The 16,280-nt window shown below is 37.4% G+C and overlaps 1 protein-coding gene across 2 annotated transcripts in view; it reads left to right on the top strand.

The window, feature by feature from the left end:
- Positions 1-16,280, top strand: part of LOC101724227 (cell surface glycoprotein CD200 receptor 1) — a 62,724-nt gene that overhangs the window by 12,316 nt on the left and 34,128 nt on the right. For both annotated transcript variants that reach the window (XM_087215513.1, XM_087215505.1), the window contains exon 2: positions 8,921-9,101. The gene's annotated coding sequence lies outside the window, so the exon portion shown is untranslated. The remainder of the gene's footprint in view (positions 1-8,920; positions 9,102-16,280) is intronic.

Below are 16,280 nucleotides of genomic sequence, written 5' to 3'. Positions count from 1 at the left end.
TCTCTGTTTTCACGGTTACTAACTCCAATCCTGTCTTCTATATCTGATATTCTATCATCGCATTCCTTTAGTCTGCTGTGAATACTTTTAATGGAGTTTTAAATCTCCTGAATATCTGTTTGAATCCGTTTCATGGATTCCATTTCTTTCTTATGTTGGGTGATCATGGTTTCCATTTATTTCTTATGCTGGGCATTCATGGCTTCCAGCATGGTTCTGAGCTCATTTTTTTTTTTATCTTTTTCTGTTCTAGAGCCTCTAATCATGTCTTTCACTCTGCTCACCATCTCTGTAGTTATCTGGGAGATTATTTCTGCTTTGAAGTTTTCTAGAGCCTCATTCATCTGTTTTGTTGCTTCCTGTGCTATCAGTTCTGGATATCCAGGTGGTTGATTATCAGACTTTCCCACCTTGTTTCCCCTAGAGTTTGTCTTTGGTGAGCTGGAAGTCTGGGATTGAACCTTGCTTAAATGTCTTCTCATTTCTATTTTTGTTTTTGGTACTGTCCTTGGTTTAGTTCCTGGGTTGATACTTCAATATTGGTTATTGTAGGTATCTTTGTTGCTTGTGTTTAGAACCCTTATGGAATTATTGCTTCTCAGAGGTGTCTTCCACATATAGCTGGTCTTAAGATTTTGAGTCTCTAATGACTCTGGGGCAATCTCATTTTCATTATACCAGAAGGATAACTGATTAGATCAATCACAACACCTTAGCCCAAGTGATACAATCAGCAATAATAATAATAATAGTAATATAAAGTACAGCTTAGAAAATAACTGTTTGTTGTAGTTATTAATCTATCACCTTTAACCATGTAAAGTAAATCAAAATTGAGGACCAGCCCAAAATATGTTTATAGTGAACAGACTCTTCAATATAACAACTTTACCCGTTGGGATGGGGACGTAGGAATTGGGGGAGGGAAGGATAGATAGGTAGAAGGAAAGGGAAAGATTACAAGTGAGGCCAGAGGACACAGGAAGATCATGCAAACTCTAGGGAACTGTTGAAGACAAGAGGAAAAGACAGAATGAAAGCACAAAGACAAGAACAGAACAACCTTTCAGTAGTAGGGAAGCTAGAAACTGTATTCACTTTCCATTGAAACTAATGACAATTAAAAGTAGGAAAAAACGAGAAGAAAAGTAAAAGAAAGAAGAAATCTGAATTAGGGCAGGGACAGTAACAAAAAGGGAGATGAAGAACAATGTGGGAGAGCAAGAGAGTGAGAGAGTGAAATAGAGAAAGAAAAGAAAAAAAGAAAAAAGAGAATGGAAAAAATTTGAGAAGAGTAAAAAAACCAAAAATTAAAAATTAAAAATGAGATAAAAATATAATTTTGAAAATAACAAATAAAAAATAAAAATGCAAGGCCTCCTTCAACGTATGTCTCTGCTGTCACAATAGACAACATGGGCCACAGTATTCAGGTCTAAGTCAATTAGTTTCAGCAAGTCAGCAGCAGACCCCTGAGACTCAGGCTGATTTCTAGCTACAAGGACCAAGTTGTACTCCCTGACCTCCTGCAGGTTTGAACTCTGGGAGGTTCTGCTGCAGGTTCCAGCTGCCCTTCCTGAAGATAGTCCAAGTTGGGATGGGAGGTGATGATCCCTCCAACTTACCAAGTAAGGTGGTCTGGTGTACGTTTATTGCAGAGATTCTCTTCACTTTTCCAGTGGGCTTCAGTTTTCATCAAGGAGCCTGAGAGAGGCCCTCTTTCTGTTGTTCACTTCTGCTCTATCTTCTGGAGCTTAGGACAATGGCGTTTATGACCCCCTGTGCCTCTGTGGTGTGGATCGAGGTACAGGCTCAACCAGGAGGTCAGAGGCAGGGGGTTGGGGTGAGGCTGGGGTGGTGCTGTAGTTGCCCTCACAGCTCCGCTCCTCACCTGTCCACTCCTGGCTGGGAGGCCCAGAACGGTGTGGTCTTTTTGCTCTTTATTTATATTTTGGGTTTCTCATATAAGAGAAACCACACAATATTTAAGCTTGTGTATCTGATTTGTTTCACTTAGTATTATAGTTTCAAAATGCATCCATTTTCCTATTTATGACTCATGGTTATTCTTATTTATGGTAGAGTAGTTCTCTATTGTGTATAAATACCACATTTTCTTTAACTATTCATTTTTTGATGGACATATATAAATTGTGCTACTGTGAATATGAGTATGCATAGATCACTGTAATATGAAGTCCTTAACTCTTTTGGAAAGATATCTAGAAGGAGAAAAGCTGGGGCAAATGGAATTTTGATTTTTAGCTTCTGAGGAATTTCCATACTGATTTCCATAGGTGTTATATTATTTTACATCCCCATTACTAATATAGAAGGGCTTTTTCCTGTGCAGCCTTGCCAGCATTGGATATTGTTTGAATCCTTGATGATATTCTTTCTGGACTAAGATGGAGTCTCAGTGTTGTTTTATCTAATGGCCAGAGATGTTAAACATTTTAAAATGTATTTATTGGCCATTTGTACTTGTTCTGAGAAGTGTATATTCACTGTAGTTGCACACTTTTGCTTGGTCTTTTATTGTAGGGATCTAATTTTTTTTTAGTTCCTTATATATTCTAAATATTATTCCTCTATCCAAGGAATAGCTGGCAAAATTTTTTCTCATTCTGTAGATTGTCTCTTCACTGAGTTGGTTGTTTTTTTTTGTTGTTCAGAAACTTTTAAATTGGATGTAATTCCATTTGTTGATTCTTGATGTTATTTATTGTGAAAATGGGGTTCTGTTCAGAAAATCCATGCATAGGCCTATGTCTTCAGAGTTTTACCTATTTTATCTTTCATCAGATTGTGTTTCTGTTTAAACATTTAGAGCTTTGATCTATTTTGATTTTAGTTTAGTACATGGTAAGAAATATGGGTCTAGATCTAATCTTCTCCATATGTGTAGCCAGATTTCCCAGCACCATTTGTTAAAGAGGCTGTCTTTCCTCCAGTTTAAGTTTTTGGTTCCTTTATCAAAGATCAGATAGCTAAATGTGCCTGGAGTTGCTTCTGCATTGTCCTTTGTTTCACTGATCCACATGTCTGTTTTTTTGTGTGTTTGTTTGTTTTTGCCAATATCATGTTGTTTTTATCACTGTAGTTTTGTAGTATCAATTGAAGGCTTGAATTGTGATGCCTTCCTCTTTCTTCTCATTGCTCAACATTACTTTTCCCTCTCTGAGTCTCTTCTTGCTCTACATGAATTGTTTTCTCTAGTTCTGAAGGAATGCTGTTGGTATTTTGATTGGGATTGTGTTAAATCTGTAAATCAGTTTTGGAAATATGACCATTTTTTTCAATTTGACTATTCTTTCTTATTTTATTTATTTATTTATTTATTTTTGGTACCAGGCATTGAACTCAGGACCTTGTGTGTGTGAGGCAGGTGGCAGCACCACTGAGCTAAATCCTCCATCCTTCTTTCTTATTTTATGAAAAAATAAAACAAAATTTCATAACAAAATTATAGAATAACAATAGTCAATACACTGTCATCATTATCCTCAAAGTAGTTACTCAGAGTACAAAACATAAACCAAAAAGATTCTTTTAAAAAAGAAACAAACAGTAACACAAAATACTGGTTCTACTTATCCAGGAACAGAGCATATCTTTCCATTTCCTTTTTTTTTTTTTTGAAGTACATGCAATACTTTTATTTTAGACATGCAAGAAAAGCTATTTCAGAATCTACTAATTTAAAGCAAGCAGCTGTATATGGATAACAAAAGAAGCAACATTTTGTTACAACTTAGCACGTAGCATCCAAAGCAAACAGGCATGAGACAATGCATATTTATGCAGCATTAAAACCAAATGAACAACATAATGCAGGGCAGGGGGAGGGATGGAGGGGGAAAAAAGGAAATGAAAGACCCATGTTTCCCAGTGCTTCGAATGTAGTGTCTTACAAGCAAGAATGGTAAGAATGGAAATAACTGATTTGTATACCTGCCTAACCCTAAGTTTGTTCACAACGCATTTTTGTAGGTCTTCCAGTGGCAAACCAGTTTGGGTAATTTCTGAAGCTACTGTTTAATGACAACTTACTCAGGTCTTAAATTCTGTAGATACAAACAATTAATTATTTGGTACTTTTTCTTTTACAATAAAATATGCTATAAGTTTTATTAAAAGCATACACAATAGTGATCAATGTTAAAGGTTTTAGATTCAGAAATATAAAACTATAGTTAACAAAGCATTAAATAACATCAACTTATATAGACTATAAGATAATCACACTAAATATAGTTGTTTTCTTCAACAGTTGAACAACAAGGCACTCTCAATATTATGGCATTGCTTATTTTGATGGAACACTTCAGCCATGTTTTCTTTGGTAACATTAATGATAGCTGTGTTTTTCTCTTATAAGATTAATCACAGATGTGTGTGTATGTGTCTGAGATAAAAGTACATAGGACATATTTTGTCAAGAAGAAATTAAACCAGTTGTGGACAGGAATAAGCTATATCAAGATCACATATAGACTGAAAAAAGGCTGGGAGGATGCAATGTGATTGGTCCAGCACCTAGTTCTCTGGCATTGAACTGCAGTATTATGAATGAAACAAAGACAATCCAGATATTGGCATACAGAGAAAGCCAGTTAATACCAACAACTATTCCACATTGTCAATAGCAACAAAATCAGCAACAATAATTGCATCAAAGAAAAGCAGCATATTGACATACCATAAGAGCCATTATTGTACCATTCTTATCCATAGACAAGAAATATATAATTATGCGCAAAGAAAAAAAGAAGAAACAAAATTGTGCATTAAGATAAACCAGGCATTGACATACAGTAAATGTCTACTAAATGCAACAACTATATCTCTACTAATAGTAGAAAGGAATTAAACAGTGACAATATAGAGTTAGCTATCTAAAGATTAATAAAGCTTAATGGTTATACTAGTAAAGATAGAGGGCATGGGTAATGGAAAAATGGGAAAAGTAAAATTAGAAAATTACACAATGGAAATGAGAGGGAGGAGAGAAAACTGAGATTAAGTATCCTATTAAGGGGTGAAAGGAAACTGATACAATTTGATAAAAATAACAGTGGAGAATAAGAAACAGAAGGAAAAAAGCAGAGAGCAAAATAAAAAGAGTAAAACAGAAATAATAAGAAGGACAAGGAAGAGGAGGAAGAAGAAGATGAGGAGAAAATTAAATCTTGAAAGAAAGAAGAAAAAAGAGGAATGGAAAAATATCCTAAACCCCAAAAGTCCAGTGGAGAAAAGAAAACAATGAATCAAAAATATTCTTCTGTATTTTTGAATGCATGATTCCTTTCCAGGATCTTCAGTCTTTTGAGTCCAGAAAGTTATGATTTTCTTTGCATAGCTTTACAGCCTGTGGGTTAGTGGGTTGTAGCCCCCTGCTGCAGAAGCCCCTCTGTCTACACATTCCAGGCTGTGGCAACTGTCCAACCATAGGTGTGTGCTCCTCCCAGGGCTGCCACCATGGTTGTGTCAGCTGGCCAGGGTCCAGCTGAACCCAAGTGGATGATGGAGGAGCTTGGCGTTAACTAGGTGTGTGGTTGATTTAATTCTTAAGTGATGGATGATGATGTTTCTTTTTTGGGGGTTGGCGGCACATTTAGTGATGAATGAATCAGAGGCTTTCTATAAACAAAGATTTCAGCTGGTTTTCAACCACATGGTTTGTTATACACATTAGAATCTGTAGTCTAAAGCAAGATATTTTTATGTTGATTCCATAATTGTTGATTGCACAGCATTTTTATACCTCTTCACTTCATAGAATTGTCCTGCAATGTTTGTAGTTATCTACAATTTTGTGGTCCTGCCATGTTTTTTCTGATAGCCACTACATTGCCAAAGATTTCCCACATCACATCTCAGTATAGCTTCTTTTGGAAAGGATCCAGAAAATCCCAGTTCTCCACAGTGAAGTTCACAGCCACATCCTCAAATGTCTCTGCTTTTAGAGTTGAAGACTGTGGCGAAGGGGTACATGGATGTCTATAGTCTGCATTCATTCCAGACAGTAACCCGATGAGCAGATTCTCCAGCAGTGTGAACAAGTACATTGGCAGGTACAGCAAGAAGAAAGCTGGCATGTACAGCAAGAAGAGCTGAGTGGATCTGCCATTAGAAAGCCAAAAAGCCAAACAAGATAAACTGAGACCAGGTGCAATGTTCTGAGCAAGAACGGTGCTGTATCTTGAACTTTCAATCCACTTGCATCAGCCTCCTGAATGATGGGATTATAGATGCATACCACTGCACCTGGCTATGTATAGTTTGAGGGTCTCCCCCAGTCCTTCCTTCATAGCCCACAGCTGGTGGGAGTCACAAAGCAATGTGGTTTAGCCACTGGAGCTGCTCTCAGCTACTTCAATATCCAACTTTTGTCAGTGATTTGCTTTTGAAGACTGAGGCATGGCTCCTTATGGTGCCTCTGTCACTGGTTCTGGGGTTCTTATTTTGAACAATCAGAGTTTATATAACAACTTGTGGCACTAGCTTACCCTGGTTCATTTTCCCAAAGTTGATACATCACCAGAAGAAGCAGTCATAGTTGGCTTATGTACTCCAAGGACAAATTCATTAAAAGGAGGACACCATTTATTATAGGTTTAGTTGCTTTATTATGTTCAGCCAAGTAAAATATAGAAACACTAAGTGAAAAAAAGATGTTATCTACTTCCTTTTCTTGATATAGAACATGCAACACCTAAACATTTTTAACAGTCTCATAATCCTTACTTCTTCTTTTCCCAAGCTGACATAATCATAACAGTATTTTAAATGAAAATTCCCCTAGATGCACTTTCAAATCACATTAAGCCACTCAAAAATTATCAATAGTAAATATTAAGTAAATGAATAAGAACATGCAACAAAGAAAGATAAATAGTAGGAAAATAGTCATAGAAACAGATGTTAATGTAGCATAAATTATTTTAAGGAAAAATATCTTAATATAGGACTTCAGGTTTTAAAAATTCTTACACTGCATGTATGGAATATCTGATCATGTGTATTCCAGTTCCATAATCAATGCTACAATTGATCAAAATAAATAAATATTTCAGTATAACAGAGCAAAGAAAATTATGATAAAATAGAATGGCCACCAAACATAAGTGTTCTTCAGTTTCTGGTATCTGTTTGCTATTGTCCACAAGTAAAATGACTCAGTGAATTATTTTTAAAAATCATGCTTTTGGATTTGTTACTTTAGCCATCCTTTATTTTCCTAATCTAATATAGTGGAGATTGTGTGAAATGTTCACAAAGAAAGAAAAAAAATTGCTGATTCATTTTGAGAAATAGGAAAAGTTGAAGAATCAAAGGGAAGGACTTGTATATCAGATGATGACACACCAAGAAGTTTAGACCAGCTTTCCATTGAGTACAAATAGAAAAGCTGGATGTAATAATAAAATATAATACTAAAACCTGCCAGCAGTATGTGAGAGTTAGCAAAGTAAAGGGGAATTACTTGGCTAAGATCCAGAAAAAGAAATACAAATGGATGAGCCTGGCATCGAAACTACTTTTACCCTGGTGATGTTTGCTGATTTGTTTACAAGATCGAGACGAGAGTTTAGCTATGCTTTTTTTTCCCATTAAGTTTATTGGTACATTTTAGGTATACAATACCATTACATTCATCACTGGGATCTTTCTTGTACCTTTACATGATGTATCTTGGTTCTTATTTTTTTCCCCATTCCCCTGCCTAGCTGTGCTTTTGACAGTCCTGTAGATTGGGTAGGGTGGACCAAAAAATCTAATATTTAGATTACACTGTAGCTTTGAGTCACCTGATGGCTTCCCAAATCCTATTCCCTTAACTTGGATGAAGGTGATCTCAGATTGCTAGTATTCACAGATTCCTAACAGAAGTAAGTGAAAATCCTCTGCAGAGGAAAATAAAATCATACAGAGGATTAAATTATTTTTAAATTTTCTACAATTTGAAAAACAAATACAGTGCCTGGCTCCTGAGGAGACCAGACTTCACAGAACAGACATTTCCCCACAGAGACTTTAAATATTCTTTTATATTCCAGGAGACCAAAGGCAAAAACGTATTTATGCAGAAGTGGAAATTATAAAAATGACATAAGATATTTATGAGAGTAAAAAAGATACTTTAGAACAGATAAAAAATACAATAACCAAAGTCTAAGTTGTAGAAGTAGAGTTTGAACGGAGGTTATAGTCTTAATTACCCTTAAAATTAGGAAAAATTATTATTTTTCTTAACATATTTAACATATTGAAGTTCCACCAATTTAAACTATTTTTCATTTATTCACTGAAAACATTCTATCATCTTATAAAAGATAGACAACTTGGTCAAAACTTATTTGGGGAAAAAATTTTTAAGCCACTGATATAATAAAATTGTGATGGTTCAACAGAACATTTGTCATTCCCCTGAGAAATTTTGGCCCAATTAAATCTGAATGAGATTTCAGGCAAATGTCAGCTTGTAGGATAGACAATCTTCATGCTGCGTATTATTTGACTAGAAAGATGTATAGAACACCATTCATTCATTCATTTTTGTGGTACTGTAGATTGAACCCAAGATCTAGCCCATGCTAGACAAGTGTTCTACCACCGAGCTACATTCTCTGCCCTTTTATTGTTTTTTTTAAATTTCAAGATAAAGTTTTGGTAAGTTGCCCAGGCTGGATTTGAACTTGAAATCCTCTGTCTTAGTCTCCAAAATAGCTGGGTGTGATAGTTAACTGATTGTGTCAGTTCGAGTGAGAAATGCCCAATTAAATTGGATCAGCATAGTTTTGGGTGTTGCTGAGGGGATTTACTGAAGACAGAAGACCCACCCTGGGTAGATTTGTTGCCTAAATGGTAAAAAAAGGTAAATGAAGAAGGAAGGCTTGTTTCTGTTTCTTTGGAGGAGCTCCAGTCTTCACCTTCACCCCAGACGTCATCTCCTGGCTTCCAGTGCAGACTATTCAGCCTCCTGGTATGGACTCACAAGAGACAGTACAGGGAGCTCCGGGCCTTTGACTGGATCCTTCAGATCTCCAGCACACAGACAGCCCTTTTGCACTTTTCCACCCGTGTGGGTGGCCATTGTAAGTCAATCTTATAAATTCTTATATATTTGTATATTTTGCATTAAATCTGTTTCTGCAGTGGCACTAACTTATACCCTGAGGTACAGGCATGTGCCACCACATCTGACTCATTTATTTGTTAAAGTTATTCTTCCTGAGACATTTAAGGTACCCCTCTTTAATGGAATATTCACTTTTTATAAATACTGCTATTCAAAATTTTTGAACATCAGATGATACTTGTCTTTCTTTAGAATGGTGTGCCATATTAGTTTTTAACCAAGACATATAACTAAGATTTCTCTCTCTTCTCTTCTTTCTTTCTCTTTCTCTTTCTTTCTTTCTTTCTTTCTTTCTTTCTTTCTTTCTTTCTTTCTTTCTTTCTTTCTTTTTCTTTCTTTCTTTCTTTCTCTCTCTCTTTCTTTCTTTCTTTCTCTTTCTTTCTTTCTTTCTTTCTTTCTTTCTTTCTTTCTTTCTTTCTCTCTCTCTCCCCCCCCTCCCTCTCTCTCCTTCCTTCCTCCCTCCCTCCCTTTCTTCTTTCTCTTTTGAGAGAGAGTCTCACTATGCAATTCAGGCTGGCCTGAACTCACTATGTAGCCCATCCTGGCTTTGAACTCACAGTGATCCTCCTGCCTCTGCCTTCCGAGTTCCAGGATTACAGGTGTGTGCCACCACACCCGGCAAAGCTTATATTTTAAAAACATTTTTTCTGTATTTTTCTAGACTTCTCAGGTGCCACTCATAATGAAAATAACAAAATTGCCTCAAATAGGAAACATCATAATGCTGAATTACTTCTGAGTTATAGTTCTAACAAAATTTGCCTTAATTTGGTTTCTTGGGAATGGACAGGATTGGCTGAGTGGAATACCCCTGTACTTGAGATAGAATCAGAGCAGATTATTTTCCAGTATTTATCTACATGGCAGATAATCAGAAGCCCTTCAGTGAAGGACTTTATTGCTCTAGTACTGATAGTGTTGTCCACAGTTCAGCTCCCTGATGGGCGATCTCACCAAAATTCTAGTTCTTCTTGTGCCTATCTCCAAAAACTGACAGATGCAGGACCACAAAAGCCTGCCCATTTTTGGGCCAATACAGGACAATTCTGGAAGGTAGTTTAAGCTCCAGAGCTCTGCATGGGGTAGCTGAGTCTGGTGTGTACCTACATTACAATTTTACTTCTTTCCCTGCTCATACCAATTTTTGTCCCTTTATTTCTACAAGTGAGAATCTGAAGTTTCTCCTCAAAAATATTCTTCACACTAAAACTCCATCTCAGAGTTAGCTTCCAGGGGTAACCAATGATGACAATTTTCAAATTTTCCTGGAATGAGGCATGGAATCTACCATTGGTCCATTCTTCCATCCATCCATCCATCCATCCATCCATCCATCCATCCATCCATCCTTTATGCTATTGTTTGTATGAAACCACCCTGGCATTCATTATTTTTGTCCTTTTTAATAATACTTTTCAGGTTATAATATCAATACTATTCATTAGGTAGTCATTAGTTGTGTTTAATATCCAAAAGATGTAAATTAAATGTGCAGTGTACAGTGTTTAGGCATGTTAGTATGCTCTGTGATGAAAATCTCAAAGCCCAGCTTTTACTCAATTTGTTAAGTTCATGAAAACCTTGGCATTGGTTTTTTTTCAAATTATCTGCAGGGGGCAGCAGAGGGTAATCTTAACGTAAATAGATGATCAGAGACAGAGCATAAAGTTTGTTTATTTAAACAAAGTAGACCAATCATGAAATTATAAAGCTGCCCAATTGGAAGAAAAGTGAGTGACTAGGTAAATAGATCTATTCATGGAAGACATACTGGAGATAAAATAGACAATTAAAAACTAGGTTATAAAAGTCTAATTAGCCATGTAATAAGAGATAAACTTCAGAGTGATATTCTTAGGCTTGAATCCTTTGTGTTTTTGGAAAATTTATTCACCCTTTCTGGGTTCAATTTCTTTTTCTTTTTTTTGTTAAATTCTTTTATTGGTACATTTTAGGTATACAATACAATTACATTTCTCATTGGGAATTGTACCTTTACATGATGCATCTTGGTTCTTAATTTTTCCCCATTCCTAGCCCTCCCTTCACCCCCTCCACCCTTCACTATTTACAAAGACTTTATTTCCATTTTTTCCATTTCTCATCATTTTTCCTTTCCCTTCTTTCCTTTCCCCTGCCCCTCCCACTACCCAGACCCTTTTGGACCTTTTCTTCCTATTTTGCATTATCGATTATTCATTCTAATAATTGGTACATTTTAGGTATACAATATAATGACATTCATCATTGGAAATTTGTACCTTTACATAATCTCTCTTGGTTCTTATTTTTCACCTTTGCCCAGCCCTCCCTTCAAACCCTCCATTCCTCCCTATTTACAAAGATTTTGTTCCTATTTTTCCATTTTCTCATATTAATCCCATTCCCTTCTATCCTTTGCCCTAGCCCTCCCACTTCCTTCCCCTTTGCCCCTTTTCTTCCTATTTCACATCACCTATTATACATTTTAGTCCTTATTTACACTTTCAGTTTCTCACATCAGAGAAACTATTCGGTATTTATACATGTGTGTCCTATTTATTTCACTTAAGAGTGTCACCTCAATGTGCATCCACTTAGCTATAAATGTCTCTAATTTCTCATTTTTTATGACTGAGTTGTACTCCATTTTATAAAAAACCCACATTTTCTTTATCCAGTCTCCAGTTGATGTGCATTTGGGCTGTTTCCAAGTTTTAGCTATGACAAACTGTGCTGCTATGAACATGGGCGCACATATGTCACTGTGGTATGATTCTTTTAATTCTTTGGGGAAGATCCCCAGCAGTGGAATAGCGGGGTCAAATGGGACTTCCAGTCCTAGTTCTTTGAGGTATCTCCATACTGATTTCCACAGTGGTTGCACCAGTCTACACTCCCACCAGCAGTGGAGCAGGGTTCCTCTTTCCCCACAGCCCTGCCAGCATTGGTTATTGGTTGATTTCATGATAGCAGCCATTCTTTCTGGAGTGAAGTGGAATCTCAGCGTTGTTTTCATTTGCATCTCTTGAATGACCAGTGATGTTGAACATTTTTTCATGTAATCCTCAATGTCTGTTCCTAGGATATTGTGTAAAATTTTTTGGAGTGCTGGTTTGGTATTCGTGAAATTCCTAAGGTGCTCTTTGTCATGAAAGTATCTTATTTCTCTATCAATTTTGAAAGATAGTTTTGCAGGGTACATCAATCTGAGTTGGAGACTGTTTTCTTTTAGGGCTTGGAATATGTCACTCCAAGCTGTTCTTGCCTTGATGGTTTGCGTTGAGAAGTCTGCTGTGATTCTGATGAGCTTTCCTTTGTATGTGATTTGTTTCTTTTATCTCACTGCTTGTAGAACTTTGTTCTTCTGTTGAGTTTCTGGAATCTTAACAATTATATGCCTATGTGTAGATTTTTTTTTTGATCAAGGCTATTTGGAGTCCTATATGCCTCACTTATCTGTATGTCAAGTTCTTTTCCCCTCCTTGGGAAGCTTTCTGCCATCACTTCTGTGAACAGTTTTTTTTATGTCATCTGCACTCTCTCTTCTTTCTTCATTGACTCCAGTCAGTCTTATGTTATTCTTCTTTGCATTGTCTAGCAGCTTCTGGATTGATTTCTCATGTTCCCTTATAATTTTGAAGCAATTTTTCTTTTCCTGGTCATTAATTGCAATCTTATCTTCTATATCTGAAATTCTGTCCTCATATTGGCTCATTCTGCTGTGTAGACTTTCAATGGAGTTTTTCATCTCCTGGAAATCTGTATGTACCTGTTTTATGGATTCCATTTGTTTCCTATGTTGGGATTCCATCATGTTCCTCAGCTCCTCTCTAGATTTATTAATCATGTCTTGCACTAGGAGCACAATCTCTCCTGTTATCTGAGAAATTATTTCTGATTTCATTTTTTCCAGATCCCCTTTTGTTGCCAGTTCAGTGGGTCCAGGTGGTTGAGTATCAGAGTGTTTCATCTCATTTCCCTTTGGGGTTGCTGTAGGTGATCTGGAAGTCTGGTTTTGAGACTTATTTATGTGTTTTCTCATTTCAATTGGGGGGTGGGGGGGTGCTGTTGGCACCCGTTAGGATCACCTCCTCTGAGCTGGGAGAGGTGGGACAGGGGCTGGTAGTGGCAGTAGGGATGGTGGCCCAGAAGCCTCTTCCTCTGGGCTGGGAGCAGCGGGAGGGATGGTGGCCCGGAAGCCCCTTCCTCTGGGCTGAGAGCGGTGGGACAGTAGGTGGCCCAAAAGCCCTTTCCCCTGGGATGGGAGCAGCGGAAGGTATTGTGGCCAGGAAGCCCCTTCCTCTGGACCAGGAGCAGTGGGACAGCATCTGCAGCAGGCCGACCCAGCATGTTTCTCGTGACTCAGGACCTCGGCAGGGCGTCCGCAGACCTCCCTGTCTGCAGCAGTCCGACCAGGCGCGTTCCGCGGGACTCTTGACCTTGGTAGGGCGTCCACAGACCTGCCTTTCTGCAGCGGGCGGACCTGGCGCATTCCATGGGACTCGTCACCTTGGTAGGGCATCCGCATACCTGCCTGTCTGCAGTGGGCTGATTCAGCGTGTTCTGCCCAACTGGCGATCTCGGTAGGGTGTCCGCAGACCTGCCTGTCTGCAGCGGGCCGACCTGTCGCATTCCGTGGGACTCGCGACCTCAGTAGGGCGTCCTCAGACCTCCCTGTCTGCAGCGGGCTGATTCCCTGTGTTCTGAGTGACTTGGGACCTCGGTAGGGCACCCGCAGACCTGCCTGTCTGCAGCGGGCCGACCCAGCGTGTTCCGTAGGACTTGCGACCTCAGTAGGGTGTATGCAGACCTCCCTGTCTGCAGCGGGCTGATTCAGTGTGTTCGGTGCAACTCCCGACCTTGGTAGGGCATCCCTGGGTTCAATTTTTTTTTCCCCATTAACTTTATTGGTACATTTTAGGTATAAAATACAGTTACATTCATTATTGGGATCTTGTACCATTACATGAGTCTCTTGGTTCTTATTTTTTTCCCTTTCCCTTACCCTCCCTTCACCCCCTCCACCCTTCCCTATTTGCAAAGACCTTGTTTCCATTTTTTTCCTCTTCTCATATTTTTTCCTTTCCCTTTTTTTCCCTTCCCCTACCCCTCCCAATTCCCCTGCTCTTTTAGACCTCTTCTTCCTGTTACACAGTATCAGTTATACATTTTTTAAATTACAATATTAAGATCTAGGAGACATTACCACAGCTTTTACAGAATTTAAAAGGATGTAGAAAGCATATTACAAAAATCTTTTTTGAAATAAATTTGACAACTTCTAAGAAGTAACTTAGAAGACAAATTAATGAAACTAACTCTGGAGAAAATATAAAATTTGAATAGCACCTATTAAAGAAAGTATATTTCTAGCTTGAAAACCTATCTATATGACAACAGCAGGCTCATAAACATTTTAACTGATAAATTATATTAAACATTTAAAGCAGAAAAAAGAAGGAACACTTCTCCCCTCATGTTAGGAACTCAACATTGTGCTAATCCTAAAACTGGATAAAGATAATAGAAGAAAAAAGTATGAACATAGATAGAAATTTGTTTAACAAAATGAACTCTTAGAAGTCAGATCTGGCAGGACGTAGAAAGTAGTTTTATTATAGGGATGGCAGTGTTGGTTCAGCATTGGAAAATCCATCCCCAAAAGTAATCATTTTAACAGAGGAAAGGAGAAAGCCATATGATCCTGTCACTAGTTGGAGAAAGAGTATTGGACTAAATTCTACAGCTGTTCATGGTAAAAGCTATCAGGAGACTAGATATAGAACAGAACCTTCTCAAAAGATCAAAGACATGTACTCCATACTTCCAACAAAAACTCCTTCTATGAACGGAGACGATACAATGCTTTCTCCCTAAAGTGGGGAACAAGGGCAGATATGCCTACTCTTCATCTGTTCATTAGACTTTGAAACATAGGTCTAAACCAAAATAGTCTGGCAATAAAATGACACAACTAGGATAAGATTGGCACGGCAGAAGCAAAATCTTTATATGTGGATGAAATGATCATCTACAGAGAAAATACTAAGAAATCTCTAGGAGGCCCTAGAACTTGTACTTGAATTTAGCAGGATTAGAAAACACAAGGTATATATAAAAATTCAGGTCTGTGTATACTTGCTATAAATGAAGAACTGGATATTGAAATTTAAAAGTTATGTAGGAGTACAAAGGACCCAGAAAAGCCAAAAACAAAAACAAAAACAGTGTTAGAAGATGTTTAGCACCCAATTTTAAGACTTCTTCTAAAGCTACAGTAATCAAGGCAGTGTTGGTGTAAGGAAAGACATATAGATCATTTGAATAAAACAGAGAATCTAGAAATAGAACCACACATATATGGTCCACTGAGTTTTGAAAGAGTATTTAACATTAGCATTTTATAGACTATAAACTCAATTCAAGAGCCGAGGAAGAGACAGTGTCTTCAGCACATGGCACTAGAACACCTGCTATCCGTATATAAAAAATTAACCTCAACCCTTTATTTCCATACATGAAAATAACTTGAAGGGATCTATGAACCTAAATAAGAAAGCCTAAAAGTATAAAACTTTAAGAAGAAATTATAAGGGAAAATATTTATGAATTCAGTGTAGGCAAGAACTACCTAGGATACAAAAAAACATGATGTATAAAAGAAAAAAAATTGATAAATGAGATTCCATCAAAATTTGGAACTTTAAATGACATCATTAAAGTGGAAAGTAGTCCTGAAACAGACCATATTTACAATGCATATAACCTATGACCAGAATATATAAAGAATCCTTAGAGCTCATTAATAGACAACCCAATTAAAATGTAGACATAATAAGATGATAAATAGCCAGTATAGCAAAAGGAATGGTGTGCAACTCTAGAATCAGAAAAACACTAATCAGTACAATAATAAGATTGAATTATACACTCATTAGGGAGATGAAGTCAAAAGTTTTAAAAGCCTTGTCATGACTTTTTCTTTTTGTTGGATTCTCCCCCTTTGCATTTAATTTGTCATGCCCCATGGATTCATTCTGCTGGGCTTCCTGGGGTTGTGATCCTCATTGTCTTTCCCTAGGGTATTGTCTAAAATTTTTTGGAGTGCCAGTTTGGTATTCATGAAGTTCCTGAGGTGCTGTTTATCATGAAA

Source organism: Heterocephalus glaber, unplaced genomic scaffold (assembly GCF_053883595.1).
Source record: "Heterocephalus glaber isolate CG9 unplaced genomic scaffold, H.glaber_assembly_v1.0 deba00000122, whole genome shotgun sequence".
NCBI classification, from domain to species: Eukaryota; Metazoa; Chordata; class Mammalia; order Rodentia; family Bathyergidae; genus Heterocephalus; species Heterocephalus glaber.
Note: the sequence above shows the minus strand (reverse complement) of the source record. Positions and strands in the feature narration are given on the sequence as shown.